The sequence below is a fragment of the Carlito syrichta genome, unplaced genomic scaffold, assembly GCF_000164805.1.
Source record: "Carlito syrichta isolate Samal-C Ts95f unplaced genomic scaffold, Tarsius_syrichta-2.0.1 Scaffold308824, whole genome shotgun sequence".
In the NCBI taxonomy this organism is placed as follows: Eukaryota; Metazoa; Chordata; class Mammalia; order Primates; family Tarsiidae; genus Carlito; species Carlito syrichta.
Genome location: NW_007252920.1, coordinates 106770 through 127504, shown reverse-complemented (window position 1 = coordinate 127504; position 20735 = coordinate 106770). Strand labels below are relative to the sequence as shown.

Genomic DNA, 20735 nt, shown 5'->3' with positions numbered 1-20735 from the left:
TGTTAAGTTTATCTCCCTGAACAACCCATAAATTATAATAAAATTCCTATTAGTTTGATTTTGGGGAGTCAAAAAGCCTCTCCAGTCTGTCTGCTAAATGCAAGCTAGGGCTTGAATTTATGTACAAATCAGAAGGTGCATCTTGTCAAAATGGTCAGGCTAGTTCTAGTGTTTAAATACGTTTCTCAAATATGGGAAATAAATGCAAATGGAAAACAGTTATCAGTGAAACAGAGATTTCCAAATGTTGCCAGGTTGCCCAACAACCCGCAAATACAAACATCTTATAGAACCAAATCCTCCATAGCTGGAAATGAGAAACAGCATGATGGCAAAAGAGCATGTAACCTAACCTTCTAGATCCAAGACTGTCAACTGGAATCCCGGGGTGGGCTCAGGAAAATGTCCTATCAAAAATGCTGGGCTTTAGGCCAGGTGTGGTGGCTCATGCCTATAACCCCAGCACTTTAGGGGGTCAAGGTGAGACGATTGCTTGAGCCCAAGGGCTCGAGACCAGCCTGGGCAACTTGGCAAGACCTCATCTCTACAATAAGTCAAAAAATTAGCCAGGCGTGGTGGTGTACACCTGTAGTTCTAGCTACTTGGAAGGTTAGGTGGAAAGATCACCTGAGCCCAGCAGGTCGAGGCTGCAGTGGCTGTGAGCATGCTACTGCACTCCAGCCTGGGCAACAGAGCGACTCCAACTCAAAAAAAAAAAAAAAATGCTGGCCTTGTATTTGTCATTTTTTTTCCTGAAGAGAAGGTCTATAAATTTCACCAAATTCACATTGATTGGTATTCCCAAAAGACTAGGAATACCCACTAACCCTTTCTGCTGCCACTCCGGTTTCATTTAGGCAATTATGCTGACACCAACAGCTATATGGGAAGACCCTTCACAATAAACAAGAAGATGTTGACAGTCGGGAAAATTGTTCAAGCCCTTGCCCAATGGGAACTGCTCCGTCAATGGTGGAAAAGAGGTCTCTGGCAAAAGGGGACAGACAAACTGCCAAGCCCACTGCCCAGATAGGGTCAAATGGCACCACCAGAAAAGACTAGGAGGGCCAAATTAGGGACCAGAAAGTCTTAGAAAAGATGAACTCAGGAGCAACAGTGTGGGACGGGAGAAAAAACATAGCCAGGGCCCATCCACATACTCACTTTGTGGCCTTGGGATGGGGAGGGTGACAATGACACTGATGATGGTCACAGTATCTGCAATGACCTATCATTTACTGACAGCACAAAGTCTAGCATGTAGTAAGAAAGTACTTATGTACTTAGGAAAAAATCTGTTATTTCATAATTTGGGTAGCAATTCTACAAAACTTTTCTATATTATCTCAATTTTCTAGATCTGGAAAAAGAAGGTTAAAGGGATTAGATAGCATACCCAAGGCCACAGCTAGTGGAGATTCAACCCCGGGTCAGTTTGGCTGTAAGACCATACTCTTAACTACTAAGCTCCACTGCACTGGCAATCTTCAGCTTCCTCATCTGTTAAAAAAAAATAAAAGCATAATCCTTATTCCCACTGGGTGGTATGGATTAGAGAATTAGAGAGAATGCATGAGAAATGCTTGATGCAGTGCCCGACACCAAGAAGCTCTCCAGCATAGATTCCCACGACATTGGAACCTTTGGAAGGGAGGGGACGGGGGAGGGGGAGGTGAGCGTCCAGCTATGCAAACAGCATCTCACTGCACAGGGCTTGACAAGCACTATTAGGAACTCTGGACCAACTCTTGTTTAGGGACACAGAGGAGACACCTTAGATAAGCATGTGTTTACTCAGAGGTGAAAGCCTTTTTTCTTCCCTTGAATTTTTTAATTTTATTTTAAAGATGTGGGGTACAATTCAAGATTAGGTATATATATGTTAATCCAACAGGTAAAGTTTGGGCCTCCCTTTGGTCCCCACTTTGCCTGGTTTGAGATCAGGCACCCAAATTGATGCAATACACCCACCCACCCCCTTTCCCGTACCCTGGCAGTGTCCCACACGGCTGATCCTTTATTTTTGGATACAATTTTTATCGATCTATCTTTTATTTTATTTTATTTTATTTTAAAGATGTGGCGCATATTCAGGATGAGGTATACAAGTGGTCATCACACAGATGAAGTTTGGGCCTCCCTTTGGTGCCCACATTGGTGAAAGTCATTTTATCAAAACTTGGAGAGGATGGAGTTTTTGAAAGAAGGAATAATTCAGGTCCAAAAAGAAAGGTCTCAAAAGGCAGCACCAGACAGCATGGTTATGCCTGGGCCAGGAACAGGTACCCACTGTCCCTCTGGCTCTCTGGTGCCCGAGGAAGGGCAAGCCGTCCTGTGCCTGTTTGTAGTAAGGGAGATGCTGAAACCCTGGTTATCAATAAACACCACTGCCTGGAACTCGGGCAGAGCCTAGGCATTTAAAAAATTAAAATAAAGGAGAATTGACTACAGCAAGGCTGCTTTGGAGTCAGATAGGAAGAAATGTACCCACTGCAAGAAAAGAACCAATGACTGAGTGTGGCGTGTCATGCGTAAAGATCAAGGGACCCATCTGCAGGAAGAAGACTCACACACCGCCTCCTTGACGACCCTCTGGGAAAGGCTGGGCAGGGAGGCTACAAGCGGCAGTTGCTCCTTGGAGAGCTGATGCCACTGCAGAGAGCACGCATTGCAGGGCTCGCGTTTGCTTGGTGAGTGTCACCGGCCCCTCCCTGGACCAGCACGTCCCCTCCTGCTTTTCGTGCAAGGGAATCACTATACCAAGTTGTCCCTATAGAAATCAAAGAGACTCAGGGCTGCAGGTCCTGTCCTCTGTCTCCTCTCCCCATCCCCACAGCTCAAGCACAAGGCTCAACATCAATTTCCTGGTCCATTTTTACAGCCTCTGAAGTAATTCTGCTGCCTCCCTCCTACAGTCCAGCCCCCACACCGCCACCAGCTGGCTTTCTAAAATAAAAGTGCTGACCACGTCACTCACCTCCTGAGAGATGTCTACGAGATTTGCACTGCCTGTGGAAAAACTCCCAAGTTTGCGCTCATGAAGGCATGTGTTAACTCATTCATGCGTCCATTTACCCAGAGACTGTCTCATGATCACCTACTGTGTGCCAGGCTGTTTGAGGCCCTAGAGTGCGATAGGTAAGACAAGGTCCCATCTTCATGGATTGACATTCTATTAGGGTAAGATGAACAGTAAACAAGAAGATAAGTAAATATATATAATTTCTACATACGGGGGTGCCCCAAAAGCATATACACATTTTAAGTATGACGCTTGCTCAAAAGATGGCGTTGATTTTTTTTTTTTTTTTTTTGAGTTGGAGTCTCACTCTGTCGCCCAGGCTGGAGCGCAGTGGCATGCTCACAGTCACTGTAGCCTCGACCTCCTGGGCTCAGATGATCATTCCACCTCAGCCTGGAACTACAGACGTGCTAATTTTGGGGAGGGATTTATTATAGAGACAAGGTCTCACCAAGTTGCCTAGGCTGGTCTCGAACCCCTGGGCTCAGGCAATTCTCTCGCCTTGACCTCCCAAAATGCTGGGATTACAGGCTTGAGTGACTGCGCCCCGCCTAGGTGGCCTTAATCTAATGAATGCTAGCATCACCATATGACAGGCAGGAATTCAAAGAAAATGACGGAAGCACAGGTGAACGAATTTGATTCCACTTTGAAAAGTAATACATAAATAACATCACTTAAAATGCATATACATCTTTTTGGCACTCCCTGTATTTATATACATATATATTTATACTTATGCTTTATGTAAATATATAACATAAAGTCAGGCAGTGGTGACTGCAGGCGAAGAAAACCAAGCAGGGCAGCAGGACAGAGTGGATGAAGTGATGAGGGAGGGGGAACGGTGCTGTTTTTAGCTAGGTGAGTGAGAATACCCAGACAGGCACCAGAATGGAGCACAGGCCAGCCAGGGAAAGGCTCCGGGCTGAGCGTGGCAAGTGCAGAAGCCATGAGGCAAGAAAGAAAAAGAGCAAGACAGGCACAGTGGCTGGAACGGAGAGAGCAGAGCAGCGCTTTAAGTGTTGGGACCAGAGAAGCAGGAGGGACTGACGCCAGGCGAGACGCTCACATTCTGTTCCAAAAATGCCTGAAAGCCATCTGGGGTCTTTGGACAGGGAAGGCACACGGACTTATTTACTTTTTAAACGATGGCTTTGCCTGTGGAAAACTGATCATGGCGGGGCCAGAGTGGAAACAGGTAGCCTTGCAGGAGGGGTAGCCAGGAGCGTGGCTTGCAGAATACGCTCTGAAGGAAGAGCTGTCACGAACTGCAGTGTTGGCGATAGGAGATATGCTAATCACCCTGATCTGATCAGTACATGTTATATGCATTGCAACATCACTAGGCACCACATAAATATGTATAATTATCATGCATCAATGAAAAATAAATAAACAAAGCCGGGCTCAGTGGCTCAGCCTGTAATCCCACGCCTTTGGGAGGCTGAGGTGAGTGGATTGCCTGAGCCCGCGGGTTCAAGACCCGCCTGGGCAGGCAAGAGCTCATCTCTACAATAAAATCAAAAAATTAACCGGGCGTGGTAGTGTGCGCCTGTAGTTCCGGCTACTCAGAAGGCTGAGGAGGAAGATCGCAGGAGCCCAGCAGGTCGAGGCTGCGGTGTCCGGGAGCAGCCACTGCACTCCAGTCTGGGCGACAGTGAGACTCAGAAAAAAATAATAATAAAAATTTAAAATAAATAAATAAATAAACAGGCCTGTGGTGGCTCACGCCTATAATCCCAGCACTTTGGGAGGCTGAGGTGGGAGGATTATTTGAGCCCAGGAGATCAAGACCAACCTGGTCAACATAATGAAAACTGATCTGTACAAAAGGAACAAACAAAAAAATTGGCCAGGTGTGGTGGTATGCATCTGTTGTGCCAGCTATTCGGGAGGCTGAGGCAAGAGGATCACCTGAGCCTGGGAGGTCAAGGCTGCAGCGAGCTGTGAAGGAGCAGAATCGAAGATGAAGCCCACAGTGTAGGCCTGGGTGACCTAGCTAGCCTGGGGAAGGCTGGGGAGGAGCAGGGTCGTGTTATTGTTTGTTGGATTCTTTTTAGGAACAAATCAAGACTTCTGCTTAGTTATGTTGGGTGTGGGATGCCCACGACACCTTGTGCAGCTGCCAGGTGGGCAGAGGGTATAAGAGTTGGGGGCTCAGCAACAAGGTCTGGACTGGTGACAGAGATGTGGGGTTCATCAGTGTGTGGATGACCACCAGAATGTGCCAGCTCAGGCCCTCTGCCTCTTGGTCCTCCACTTCTTGGTCCTCCATCTCTTAATCCTCCCCCTCTTGGTCCTCCACCTCTGGGTCCTCCACCTCCTGGTCCTCCAGCTCCTGGTCCTCCACCTCCTGGTCCTCCAACTCTTGCCCCAGCTCCAGACACATACCGATGTGTCCACTCCCCCCAGCCTCCCCCCAGGCTCTGCCCTGTGGTTCCTTCTGCTTGGACCCTTCCTGGACTTCCGCAGCAGCCAGACTCCTTCCTACTCATCATTTATGACTTGCTCACAAGTCACCTCTTCTCCATGAGGCCCCAGAGCCCCCAGAGACAGCACCGTCATCCTCTCTTTTCCCATAGCCCCCTATAACATACTTGGGGGTGGAACGAGCCCACGTGTAACCTCATCTATGTGCACCTCTCCTCCCTGGAGCTCTCTGCGGGCAGTGGTTCTAAGTCTGCTCCTCTCTGTAGCCCATCACCTAGGCCCGGGCATGGTGAACATTTGCTAAATGAATGACGTTTCCTGCCTGCAAAGAGATGCAAAAGAAGCGCCACACATGCAGACTGACTCACACTGCAGCTGCTGTCTGCAAGGGGGAAAAAGAGTGAAGAAATGAGGCATTGCCACGGAAGCACTAATAAAGCTCAGTGGGGTAGGATGGCGTCTTCCCAAACAGAGCTTCGAGAAGTCTCAGAGTTGAGTCTCCCAGTGGCACCAGGTGTCATGAACGCTGCACCCGATGAAGGTGTTTTGGGTTTCAGCTGAAGACACACCCAGTTAGCCCAAAACCAATGCACGCAGGAGCTGGAGACATGGGAAGGAAGCCGCTACACCTTCTCATTCAACCCCGAGTGACTGAAGAAGCAGATCCTCTTAGCCTGACTCCACAGACAAGGATGGGTACAGAGAGGCTGGGAGACCTGCTCAAGTCACAGAGGTGGGAAGTACAGGAGTCAGGATTCGTACTCAGGCCTGCCCTACACCAGCGCTGCATTCCTTCCAGCACCCTCCAGAGCCTTGCTCTGTGATGCAGGGTCTCACAGCAAGCAGGATCCTCAGGACCACCCGTGCCCAGACTGCACTAAGGAGATATCGTTCTGGAGAGGGGAAGTTATTCACCCGGAGTTCCTAAGGAGTTACCAGCAGAACCGAAGCTGGAATCCAAGTTTCTGGCTCCCAGGCTGGGCTCAGAGCACCGTGTCTACATGCAGTGTCTCACATATTCCTTCAGGGCAGAAACAAAGCAAAAAATAAAAATTTAACAGTCTAAGTCATCTGCTTGCAAATACCTTAGACATAAAAGTTGAGAGGAAAGGGCAATTGTTTGTTTTTTTTCCCCAATTATTACTTCTGCATGATCCTGGAGCCCTGTTATGGGTAGGAAGGTGACTGAACAGCTGTCACCACACCAAGCAGGTTACAAAACCAGCAGCACGAGTCAGCTGACCAGTGCATGACAGGTGGCTCTCTCCTGGGTTCAAACATATGCAGGTCTCCAAGGAAGGCAGCGAAGATACAGAAAAGAGCCCCGGAGTCAAATTAAGGCTCCCCTACTCCCTGCTTGTGGAATACTCAGGGTGTTCACCTCTCTAAGCCTCAGTTTCCTCATCCGTAAAAAACAATGAACAGCCCGTTTCATAAGTTGTTCTGGTATTCTGGAGACTGAGATGGTGCACATGCCTGATATACAGGAGGCACGCAGTAGAATCAAGCGGTTGGTGGTTTGCTCACTGCTGAGAAAGCAAAAGAATTTATACCTACCATGGAAAAGAAAGTGGGGAAAAAGATACACCAGGCGCGGTGGCTCATACCTGTAATCCCAGCACTTTGGGGGAAGGAGGCGGGAGGATTGCCTGAGCCCAGGGGTTAGAGCAAACTGGTGAGATTTTGTCTCTACAATAAATCAAAAAATTAGCCGGGTGTGGTGGTACACGCCTGTAGTTCCAGCTACTTGGAAGGCTGAAGCGGAAGGATCAACCGAACCCAGCAGGTTGAGGCTGTGGTGGCCATGAGCTTGCCATGGGTACTGCACTCCAGCCTGGGTGACAGAGTGAGACTCCAACTCAAAAAAAAAAAAAGAAAGAAAGAAAAGAAAAGAAAAAGAAAAAGATAGCTATACTAAAGTCCTTGTAAAATCTTAGTAGGATGAAATAGGACCCACTGAGGACTTACTAAAGTATAAAGAACATCTTTGAGAGATGTTCAGTGGCTGAGTACGTTGAAGCAGTGTGAGGGAAAGAAGCGATAGGGTGAGAGGAAAAAGAAAGGGAGAATAAAGGAGCTGAATTTGAACTTATCTGTGTATTGGCAAGAGTCAAAAAAAGTTAACATATATACCTAAAAAACAATGTGACTTTATCACTAATGGATAGAGCTGTCCATTAATTGATAATTGGCTTTATCTTCTCTGTCAAACTTCTATTTAACCTTTAATACCCCACTTGCTTAATGACCCTTTTCATCCACCCTACCCTACCTGGAAGATTAATTCATCTTTCCTCTATTAATCAGCTCCTATTAGTGGACATATCACTTGCCTGTTGGGCTCCCCTACCAAAGAGTAGGCTCCTGAGAATACACCTGTGTATGATTCATTTCTGGGTTCATATGGTAGCCTTTCTCTCAACCCAGGGTCCCCAGTTGGTAGCTACCAGCTTGGAGCACCCCCAGGAGAGAACTTTATACAGTAGAAGGATGAGACAGGACTCACAGTTTTTTGTTTTTTGGGGGTTTTTTTTGAGTCAGGGTCTCGCTCTGTTGCCCAGGCTGGAGTTCAGACGCACGATCGTGACTCATTGGAGCACCGACCTCCTGGGCTCAGGTGGTCCTTCTGCTTCAGCCTGCTGATTAGCTGGGACTACAGGCATGTGCCATCACACCCTACTAATTTTTATTTTATTTTTTTGTAGAGTCGAACCTCATGTTCTCGAAGGTTTCCTTAGCATTTGGAAAGGTTCTGCAAATTCTCTGCCAGGGGTCTTAACTGATCACGGGTGGTTGGGAACTCTCGGTCCGGGCTATGTCTCCTTCTCCTTGGAAAAGACAGGTCTGAGAGGTGGTCTGCTCACCACCTGCTGACTGTGTGTGACATTTTGATTTCCACCTTCTCCAGAGGCCTCCTCTCTGGCCGTCTGAGCTGGCGCCTGGCTTTTGCTAACAGTTTACCCTTTATTGGCCACAGCTGCTTAGCACTAACCTCACTAAGGAGGCTGCAGGAGATTTGATGCCCAAACCATTTATCCTTCTAGAATGCCCTGAGCTTCACTAGACCCAGCTGGGCAGTCTGGTCTACTGCAAAGAGGGATTGGAGTCAGATAGGCCCAGGGTTCAAATCCTGGCATCATCACTTTTATAGCAGTGTGATGCTTTGGCTGGTGACCTCACCTCTCTGAGCCTCAGTGTCCCCTTCTACAAAATAGGGACAGTAACTTTCTCACAGAGGCATTTTGAGGAATATATGAGTAAATATTTGAAAGGTGCCCCTCAGATGTTCAGCACAGAATAAACACTTTGTAAATGTGAATCCTGGCCAGGCACGGTGGCTCAATGTGTGATCTTAACACTTTTGGAAGGCCAAGATGGAATGATTGCTTGAGCCCAGGAGTTCAAGAGCAGCCTAACATAGGGAGCCTTCATCACTACAAGTAAATATATAAATACAAAAACACAGAAATAAATAGAAATTTAAAAAATCAGCCTGGCATGGTAGTCCCGGCTACCTGGGAGGCTGTGGTGGAAGGATCGCTTGAGCCCAGGAAGTCGAGGCTTCAGTGAGCCATGATCATGCCACTGCACTCTAGCCTGAGTGCAGAGTGAGACCCCACCTCAAAAAACAAAAAACAAATGAAAAAACACAAGCCTACACGTTAGTACTCCTAGGAGAAAGCAGTGAACAAATGTGACCACAGGAAGTCTGGGTGTGTCATTTCCTTTTTCTTTCCCCGCCTCTAGCTCAGTCAAGGAAGCTTCCATGATGTGCTATAGGCAAAACTTTGTCTCAGCCTCACAGGGGTCCCTGGCTATCTCCCCATGCCTGGGTCTCTGGCGTCTAAGAGCTGGTGATCCTTGGCCCTGCCCCTTCCAACACTGCCACAGCCTCAGTACTGACGGCTTGGCCCTTGATGGGAAAGACAGACCAGCCCAGACAGAACTGTGGAAAAGGAAGCTGTAACTTGGCTATTATTCTTCCAAAGGCCACCTGGCACAACTGACACCCATATTAGTCACTTAATAATTGGTTAAAATATTTAGGGAACATTTTTGTCACCTTGTAGGATAATAACCACCAAAGTCAAGATATGAAAACCATTTATGTTTTGTATTGTGGATGCTTTTCTAAGACAAGCATGTCATTTTGATGGCATATTTGTGAGTTTTTAAAATTGACTATTCCATTTCTTTGAGTCGGAGTCTCACTCTGTCACCCAGGATGGAGTGGAGTGGCACAATCACAGCTATTGTGACCTTGACCTGCTGGGCTTAGGCGATCCTTCTGCCTCAGCCTTCCAATTAACTGGGACTATAGGTGCATGCCACCATGTCCAGCTAACTTTTTTATTTATTGTAAAGACAAGGTCTTTCCATGTTGTCCAGGCTGGTCTCAAACTCCTAGGCTCAGGCATCCTCTCGCCTCCGCCTACCAAAGTGCTGGGATTACAGGTGTGGGCCACTTTGCCTAGCTAAAATTGACTTTTCTTATACACATTTAAGCAAAAGCTAGAAGCCATAACAGGACACTCCTGGGAGAAGCATGAATTGGTACAGTCTTTTTAGAGGGTAATTTTGGCAATCTTGAGTCAAATTTTAAATGAAAAACCACTTAGACCGATATCACTTCTACATAGCTATACCAAAGAAAAGCTCACCCAAAGACTTGCAGCTGTGTACAAAAATGTCCACAGCATCAATGGCTGTGATGACAAGAGATCAGAAATGACCTGAGTGTCTACTAATACAAGAAGGAATAAATAAATGTAAGATCCATCCACAGAATGAAGTACAACTTTTAAAAACAATAAGGTAGGCTAGCCGGGCCCAGTGGCTCACGCCTGCAATCCCAGCACTTTGGGAGGTGGAGGCAAGAGGACTGCCTGAGCCCAGGGGCTTGAGACCAGCCTGAGCAACATGGTGAGACCTTGTCTCTACAAAAATTCAAAAAATTAGTCAGGTGTGGTGGCACATGCCTATGGTTCCAGCTACTTGGAAGGCTGAGGTGGAAGGATTGCCTGAGCCCAATAGGTCGAGGCTGTGGTGGCTGTGAGTGTGCCACTGCACTCCAGCCTGGGTGATAGAGTAAGACTCCAAGTCGAAGGAAAAAAAAAAAAACAAACAATAAGCTCCATTTATCTGGTCATACTGCCTTGAAAAGATAATCCTAGAAATAGCGACTGCAAAAAGAAAGGTGCAGAACCTTGTGCATGGGAGTCCACCTTTATAAAACAAAGGTGAAGGTGTCTGTGAAAGGACATGAGGGCCGGGATTGAGGGAAACAAGCAAATGCAAAGGCCCACAAGCACAAGCTACAAACACTCCCAAGTGCTTATCTTTGGGGAAGGGTTGGAAGCGGGGCTGGGGCGGGAGTCACAGAAGATTTTCTTGCTTGAAGCACTTCAGTGCTGTTGGAATTTACCACCAGTGTTTATTACTTCTATGATGACACAAACAGAAAATCATTTTTCAAAGCTCACAGGAGAATCATAACCATGTTTTAAAACTTTGATGTTTACCAGGGGCCCCCTAGAGAGACCACAGCTAAAGACTGAATCTTCTCTCGCCCCTGTGGACCACCATGCTGGGCCCTTGCTGGCTGGAAGGGGGCACAGGGTCATCTAGGGAAAGACTGCAGAAGGCAGTGGTCTCAAGCACTGGATCCTCACACCCCTTGCCTAGTTCAACAAAGATTCTGCCAAAGGACAACTATTTTATTTATTTATTTATTTTTTGAGTTGGAGTCTCACTCTGTCACCCAGACTGGAGTGCAGTGGCATGCTCATGGTCACTGCAGCCTTGACCTGCTGGGTTCAGGAGATCCTTCTGTCTCAGTCTTCCAAGCAGTTGGAACAACAGGCGTGTACCACCATGCCTGGCTAATTTTTCATTTATTATAGAAATGAGGTCTCACCAAGTTGCCCAGGCTGGTCTCGAACCTCTGGGCTCAGGCAATTCTCTTGTCTCCGCCTCCCAAAGTGCTGGGATTGCAGGTGTGAGCCACTATTCCCAGTCAGGACAACTTTTTTAGTGAGAGAGCTAATAAAAAAGATGCAGTGTCTTTAACTTTTCAAAATTACACTGTCTATGGCCATACCACCCTCAACGTGCCCGATCTCATCAAAATTACACCATGAATCACTGAATCAAAGCAGTTCACTTGTTTGTAACCTCCTTTAAATAGTGGCCATCAAAATGTATACAGTGCATTAGCCAACATTCCATGTTGATGTAGAAACCTTGCTGGAAAAAAAATTTTTTTTTTGAGTCGGGGTCTCACTGCCACCCAGGCTGGAGTGCAGTGGCAGGATCACAGCTCACACAGTCTCAACCTCCTGGGCTCATGTACCCATGTGGTCCCTGCTACTCAGGAGGCCAAGCCTTCTGCCTTGGCCTCCTGAGTAGCAGGGACCACATAGGTACATCACCACACTCAGCTAATCTGAAGACTTTGTAAGGATCATTAATGAGGAAGTCCTGCAGGAAGGAGGGAAGGTAACACTACAAACTCTAAAAGAGCCTGAAATACTATAGCCACTTGGGTTGTAAGAATGACAACTTACCAAGGAAAATATCCTCCTGACTCACAGTCAAAATTGCTAGTGAAAGTAGTTCTAGACTGGTGGTGTTAGCTGGTTTAGCGGGGACCACAAACACTATTTATTACCTGCAGGGGCTGAGCAGGCTGTGGGAAGGTACAAGCCGACGGAAGCTGGGAACAAGCTCTGAGAAGAGAGACGGCCACGATTCAGCGCTGCCACAAAGAAGACAGGCCCAGTGCTGCTGGACCTTCGACTTTTCATGGACAGCTGGAAATCTGGATTTTGACACATGACTACCAACCTGTAAATGTTAGCCACTAATTTAAATGCTTAACATACCGCAAGTGCCGAACAAAATACATCTGCAGGCCAGATGCAGTCAGTGAGTAGGAAATTTTCAACCTCTGCCTGGAAGCATCTACATTTAATAGCTAATTTTGTTCAACTTTATTTTCAGGAAGGTAGGAGGGGTCAAGGAAATGGTACGGAATGGAGATTAAGAAAAGGAGAGTGGGCCGGGTGAGGTGGCTCATGTCTATAATCCCAGCACTTTGGGAGGCCGAGGTGAGAGGATTACCTGAGCCCATGGGTTCGAGACCAGCCTGAGCAACTTGGCGAGACCTCATCTCGACAATATATCAAAAAATCAGCCGGGCGTGGTAACGTGCGCCTGTAGTTCTAGCTACTTGGAAGGCTGAAGTGGAAGGGTCGTCTGAGCCCAGCAGGTTGAGGCTGTGGTGGCCAGGAGTGTGTCACTGCACTCCAGTCTGGGCAACAGAGTGAGACTCTGACTCAAAAAAAAAAAAGGAGAGTGAAGTAGTTGTTATTAAGAAAATATTTCTAATATATTGTAAAGATAATGCCAGCTGCTGATAACAAGTACTAAAGAAATTTATATTTATTTAGCTATACTAGGCACAAAACTTTGAGAGTGTGAATTTCTCAGGTCCTGAATAAAAAATAACTCGACCAGGCTCGGTGGCTCAGCCTGCAATCCCAGCACTTTGGGAGGCAGAGGTGAGTGGATTGCCTGAGCCTGTGGGTTTGAGACCAGCCCAGGGAACTTGGTGAGACCTCGTCTCTACAATAAATAAAAAATTAGCTGGGCGTGGTAGCATACGCCTATAGCTCCGGCTACTTGGAAGGCTATGGCGGAAGGATTGCCTGAGTCCAGCAGGTCAAGGCTGCGGTGGCCAGGAGGGTGCCACTGTACTCCAGCCTAGACAACACAGTGAGACTCTGACTCAAAAATAAAATAAAATAAAATAAAATGAAATAAAATAAAGAATAACTCAAAGCATTACCCACAATTTACTGTCAATGAACCCATAAGGACTTCCTATTATGTATTAAATGTTTACCATAAAAATGTAAATAATAGCAGCCACTGAGATGCTCCTCTATGCCAAGTGCTGTCCAGGCATGTGGTACCCAGGATCACCAATGTGGGTCACACAGCCACTGGGCGAGAGTCCAGGCTGTCTGACAAACCTTCATCCAAGCAAAAACAAAAGCATGAAAGAATTTTATGATGTTAGATTCAACATCATAAAATTATGCTCAGTCGTTTTTTTCAAAAATGAAACAACAGATATATTTGTACTAATAATAATATCGACATACTTTGCAATTCACAAAGTGCTTTTACACACCATCTCACTGACTCACTTACTCATCACAGCCTCTAACTGTGCATTTTAGACTTTATATCTTGTCCAAAGTCTTCTTATAGTTATTACTAACACTATTGCTTTTTTTTTTTTTAAAGAGATAAGACCTAGTTCTGTCACTCAGGAATAAGGATAATACTTTTAAAACAACAATAATGATAACAAATAATAGCTATTTGGTGTTTTCTACATGCCAGGCACACTGCTAAGCATACTTTCATTTTACCCTCATAAGAACTGCATACAGATTATTTGTATGATCGCAATCCCATTTTACAGGTGGGGAAACTGAGGCTTAGTGTTTGGTGGGCTTCTCTCGAGTCACACTGCTGGACAGACACAGAGCTGGAGTTCTGAAGCAGGTCTGCCACCAGGGCCTGAGACCAGTATGCCACATGTCCCGGAGGGAGGTGTCCTGGAGGCCGTCTACGCTTTAAGCCTGTCTCAGTATGCTCCTGGCAAAGGTACCCAGGCATGGCCACTGTCCCCCTTCTCCCCCCACACCCACTTTCCCCTCTTGGTCAGAAGCCATTTCTAATTTTTTATTTTTCCCAATCAAAAACAGTGTGAGTCACTTGGAGCTCAGCCAGCCTGGCCTTAGAAAGCCCTGAAGGCCTGGGGAGGTGCGCTAGGGAACTGGGTTTCCCCTGCCGCCCGGGCTCCTGCACAGCCAGCTAGAATCTAGATAGGGCTTTCACATCACTGTAGTCTGAATGGGGTCTGGGAAGAGGGTCCTCACAGTCACGACAACCCCATGAAGTAGTGGGATACCCGGGTGGGGGTGGGGGAAAGGGGCACCTTCAGACTTGGAGAAGAGAAAATAGGTGTTTAACCACAATGATAGATCTATTATTCAAAGCCCCACATTAGACCTCTGAAAGTACGAGATACAGGAGGGGAATAAATGATGCAAGAGAAAACACTGTGCAAGAAAACACACACACACACACACACACACAGTATCAGAGTATCAGGGAGCAGCCGCTTGTGAGGTTCCCCCTCTGTAGATCCCTGAGCCCTGCCTGTGCAGGGCACCACCCTGCCACAGAGACCACAAGCCAAGGCGCAGATCATGGTGACCTGTGTGGTCATCTTTGGGGGTGTGCAGTTCCAGAGGATCAGAGGAGGCAGCTGGTTCTGCCCTTGGAGCTAAAGGGTTCCTTTCCCGACAGAAGGACAAGGGGGTGCATGGTGGAGGGCAGGGCAAAAGGAGTGGGCCCAGGAACAGACCGCACCAAGGCACGGACGCTTCCTCAGCTCAGCTGGCTCTAATGCAGACACAGGGAGGTGAGGGTGAGGGTTAAGGCCCTGATCACAGCCAGGGAGGCCCCAGAAGTGTGGGGAGCCAGGCTGGCTCTTTTACGATCATGGTCCAGACTCCAGTGATGCGAGGGGCAAGGAGAAGCTGTGGTGGGCTGGCAGTCTGCAGGCTGAGCACCTGCCTGGAGCCCTGGGTACTCCTGCCATCCTGGGGCTTACAGGGGGCTGCCCAGCAGGGAACAAACATTCATTCATCAAACAACCACACAAACACATGTCAAATAACATCTGTGACAAGTGCTACAAAGGATGGGCTGTCTGCACGTGTGGCAGAGGGACCTGTGACACACAGGATGGGTCGGACAGCAACCCCACAGGGACAGACCCCTACTCTGCCACACACTCTGTGGGCTGGGGCCTCTGGTTCCTCACATGGTGTCTCTGGGATAATAATAACACTTCAATCAATACCTATGGAGCTCCTAATACCAAGTAGTTACCCACCAAGCACTCTGGCAGTGCTGGACACAAGGTGACCCGTGAGTGAGAGAGATACCGACAATGGGATGGTGATAACAACCCCCAGCCTTCACATCAGGGAGGTCAGGGAGGCTTGCGAGGGAGAGGCAGGCGAACCGGCTGAGACCTGAAGGGTGTACAGGCACGAGCTGGGCAAGTCAGGAGTAAAAGGCATTCCCCGCTGAGGGACCAGCATATGGAGAGCCCCTGTGAGGGAAGTCAGCATCACAGGTGCTTCCTGGCAGGGAGGGCAGCTCTGAGAGCCGGTGGGGATGCCCTGGTCAGCAGGATACCTTGGTGCTGAGAACACCTCTCTTCTGGGAAGCCTTCCCAGATAACTATGAGCCCCCAAATAAAAGCTGCATTCTTGGCACAACTTTCCAGTTCCATGGCAAAACTAGGAAGTGACGAAGACACAATAAGTGTCAAGTTGAAGGCCCCACATGGGAACATGAGATGTATCGGCTGTCAGCGAGGGGCACTGTGCTAGCGCCCATGGGGAATACGGATGTCGACCTGGCATCCCTGGGGTCAGAGCCTCTTCCTATGTGTGATGCCTCAGTATTCACTGAGGACCTTACAAAGTTCCAAATGGAGATTAAAATACCCTTGGGAGACCCCACAAAGGACAATTAGGTATCCTTATTGCCCAGCCAGAAAAGCATTCTCAGTTGGACTAAGGGAGAAAGGACTGTCAGATGTGGTTGACAAAAAGAGATATTCTAGCTAATTCAGGAAATTTGGGATTCTTCCAGGACCTAGCTGGGTGGACCTCATTCCTAAGACTTTCTTGATAGATTATTGTTTGTTTTGAGTTGCTATTATTATTCCATCAACAACAGGAGCTTAAATAAATAAATAGATAAATAAATAGTCAGAGGCAAAGAATATAGAGAAGAGACATTCCTGAGGTCTCAGTATGCTGGGAGACACAACAGGCAGTCACAAACCCAAGCCTAACATAACCTGTCCTGTACTCAAAGCTGAGAAGACAGTTGGCTCCAGCAAACTCAATGGCCAATGAACCTTCGAGTATATTTGATCACGTTATTAATCTGTTGTGTGGCTGTACAAACAGACCCTGGTAGTCTTGTTCCTTCAACAAACACTTCCTGAGCCAGGTGTATTGTGCTGGCACTGGGAACAGAGATTGTGTGTGAGTGAGTGAGTGTAAGAGGTGTGTATGTGTGTGTGTGTGTGTGTGTGTGTGTGTGTGTGTGTGTGTGTGTGTGTGTGTGTGTTATGGTCTCCACCCTTACGGAGCTCAGTTTACTGACATCACAGATAAATAAATCAGCAGTTACACTGATAAGTGCTTTGCAAGAGAGAGACATGCAAGTGTTCTGGGAGCCAGGAGGAAGGTCACTTCCGGGTCACAGAGGGGTAGAGGGTGGGGAAGGAAGGTGTCCTGAAGAGCGAGGGGACCTGGAGTTGAGCTCCCTGGAGGGGGAGCAGGAGCCAGCTGACCCCCAAGAGAGGGCCTGGCCTGCACAGACAGAAAGAAGTGATGGCTGCTGGTGGCCGGCTGAGATTAGAGACATGGGTTAGGAAGAAAGAAAAACCCAGAAGGTGGCCAAAGACCAGGTGCTGGAAAGGCTGCAGGCTTGCTGAAGACTTCTGTTTTCTTAGCAATGATGAGCTCTTGGGGAGTTTTAAGCAGAAGAAAGCCGTGACCAGATATGTGTGTTAGAAATATCATATTGAGGGAGTGTGGGGGGTGGGATGAGGGTGGGGGGAATGATGGACACAGGGTGACTAATTAAGAGGCTGTTGAAAGAAAAAAAAATCCAAATGATGAGTCCTAAACAAAGGAGTGGAGAGAGAGAAAAAATAAAGGGCTGAGTTGACAAATTAGAAAACGGCTCTTCAGGTCGTGGAGACCGACAGAATATGATGGTTGAGGGAAAGGACAAGCCCAGGACAACTCCTGAAGTCGAGACAACTGAGGGGCACAGACCAAGGTGGGCAGCATAGGGAGCAATACGCATCTGGCACTCGGGAGGGGACAGACTGCCAGGAGTGTGGGCCGGGAGGGGGTCCTGCCGGATATGGAGGTCTGGGTGTCTTCAGGACAGGGGTGAGTGCTGGGTGAGCTCGCCCAGATTGCTCGCCCAGATTGAACACCAGGGATGATGCAAAAGGGACAGTGCCAAACCTGGAGCAAAGGACAAACAGAGAACAGAGAACACAACAGGCTATGGGGGCCGGGGTCTGAGAGGCTGGAGGACAGACGACCAGGAGCCAGCAGGCCAGTAGTGGCCGATCCAGGAGGGGAAAGCTCAGTCGGGCCAGAGGAGGGGAGGCCTGAAGACGGAGCCCCTGCTTCAGGAAGCAGTTAGTTGGGCGTTAGCAATGGCGGCCAAGCAAAATAATCAAAATGAGGTGCTGACGGCTTAGCTGACGATCTGCAGTCACCCCAAGAGGATTTTTATGGATTCCCCTGACAAAGGTTTCCTGTCTCACTTCATTTCTTGGAGAGGCCTTTCCTGCCCACTGTCTACCTTACCTAATCAATCAGCCTCATCTCCACTCCACCTCGACCTCACTTCATTTTATTTCAGATAGGATTGTACCTGACACCACAGCCTACATATCAAACATGTAGATTGTCTTCTGTCTCATGACAACAGAGACCTTGTCCCAGGTCACCTCTATAACCATGGTGCCAAGAGCAGTGCCTGGCACACTAGAGGCATATGTGAGCACATAACATACTATAGGCCTGATTCTGTGCAGGGTGCTGGGAAGACAGTGGCATGCAAAACAAAACAGGACCTGCCTTTGGAGCCTGAGTTTGGAAGGAGGTGGAAAGAAATGCCGAGAGTTTCAACAAAAATGACATGACAATCGTCACAGGGCTAGGACTGGAATCTAACTCTCATGTCTTCTGGTGAAATTTTCTTTCCAAGTCCAAGGCTGCCACCTTCTCCAACTAAGTCTTGCCTGGGGAAACAGTTAAGTGTTTGAGGTTTGGTCTTGGTCTCTTCCAGACTTCCCACACTTCTTCCACCTTCTTAGTCAACTCCTAAGAAGCGGAAACGCCCACGATAGGCTCCGAAGATTTAACCTGAAAAAGTGCAATCTATCTCTAGTCCTTCTACATAAGTAGGAGGAAGAATTCTAGACTTAGATGAGAGAAACCAGGGAGCAGCATACACCACAGTCCTACAGACCAAGGTTCAAATCCCCTGAAACCTCACGCAGGTTACTCAACCTCATTATGACTTGATTTCTCTGTCTGGAATGGGAATACTAATTCCTCCATCATCGTTTTGAAGATAAAATGGGATGATACATACAGAGTACTTATCACTGGACTTAGTACATAATGAGTGTTCGGTAAATCATAGCTTTAAACCAGTTACTTGTATTACCGGATCTCTAACTGCTATATTCACACAGACCAAGTCAAAACGACTTAGAATCCAAACCAAAGAAGGCACACTCAAAATACTCAGAGCACAAATGGACACATAGTTGAATCATAACTGGGGGAGGGAGAGAGAATGTCTTCAAGTCCCCATACTTGCGTCCCATATTTCAAGTCCCCATAATCTGCAGTAAGACATTTCATTTCAATTTTTGGTCGACTCCATGTTCTCCTCCAATCTATACAAACACAACTATTTCCCCAACAGATCACATCTTGTCTCATGGCAAGAGTCCAAACACAGGCTGGATTCTGTGGTGGTGCAAGTTGTGGCACAGTCATGAACACCACACCTCAAAGGGAGCGTAAGACCACAATCACAAGCTCAATGTACACACAAACTCCCAAACCCAGCTTGGCCCCAAAGAAGGAAACAAGAACTGGTCACAGCACGCTTTGCTTGCCTTGGAGCTAAAGGAAGGCTTATTCTGACAGGCAAGTACCTAAATCGTGTGTTTCCCTGCTTTCACTACCCAAGCTCTCCACAAGGGGTCCGATCTTAGTCACATCCCCAGGGGTCAATCTTAGGAACATCCCCATTCTTTATCCCTCGTACATGGCCTACCCCATGCAACCTGGCTTCCTCTTCCCTTCCCCTCTCATTAAGTTACACTCCTCAAGGCCATCGGCAAAGACCTTGCCACAAAATCAGTAGCTCTTCAGGTCCCTTCTCCCTGGCCTCGGATGCCCAGCCTCTTCCCTTTCTGGAACTCTGTTCTCCATGGCCTCTGGGTTTCCTCCACCTCTTTCCTCTCATCCCCCAATTAAGCATGTTCTCCAGGGCTCAGCCCTCTGCCCATGTGGGGAGAACTTTAATCTATGGCTTCCATCCTACACCCCCACACTTAATCATGCAGTCCAGGCTTCAGCCCTGCATTTCCAATTGTCTGCTGGACATTTCTGGTGGGTGAACCACTGTCACCTCGAATTCAGGATATCTAAAACCAGATGCATCAACTACCCCCTTCTATTGCCCAAATCCATATTTCTGGCAATGGTACCCTTGTGAACCGCCGAGTTCAAACTTTCATCTCCTTTGACTCCTGTCTGTAAAGTCTGCAAATCCTATTGGTCGCCCTTGGCAATATCTCTTCTGTGGCTCTTTGCTTCCATTTTAACTACTATGAACCACAGGACTCATGCCTGGATGATTGCTGTTGCCTTCTGAAGGGGCCCCATGCCTCTTGTCCAGCTATCAGATGAGTGTTACTGAAATGTAAACACCACTTCCGCCATTTCACTTCTTCGCCCAAAATAACTTCAATGATTTCCCATTGCCTTCAGGATGAAGTCAAAGTGTCTTGCCCAGGCATTCAGGGTCTAGAAAAGGAATTGGCAAACTGCAACCCACAGGCTGAATCCAGCCCGCAGGCCGAATCCAGCCCACCACCTGTTTCTGTAAATAAAGTTGTCCTGGATCGCAGCCAAACCCATCCATTTCCATATTATCCATGGTTGCTTCCATACTACCACAGCAAGTGGAATACCTATGACAGAGACCACGTGACCTGTAAAGCCAAACATATTTAGCATCGCGTCCTTCACAGAAAAAGCGTGCTGACCCTGGACTAGAATAATCAGACACCAGCGGGTCCTGCCAGTGTTCTTGCCTGGGCCTCCTTCGGGTGAAGCTATTGCACCTGTGAGCCTGTTACTCAGGGGTCCGCTTTTTAAACTTCTTATACCATCTTCTCAAGACCTTACCTCACTCACATCTGGCCTTTTTCCAGTCTACCTTTTCCCTCAAAATACAGCCAAAGCTCCACCTCTCCGTGAGGCCAGCTCCATCTATCCCCTGAGGCCCTGGACTCTCCTCCTCCGGTCTCCCTCTCTGCAGCTACCAGAAACCTACAGGG

The 20735-nt window shown here is 47.7% G+C and overlaps 1 protein-coding gene across 17 annotated transcripts in view; it reads right to left on the bottom strand.

Annotated features, from left to right (window-relative positions):
• ARNTL (aryl hydrocarbon receptor nuclear translocator like) overlaps nucleotides 1-20735 on the bottom strand; it is a 119977-nt gene that overhangs the window by 63410 nt on the left and 35832 nt on the right. The window lies entirely within an intron of this gene.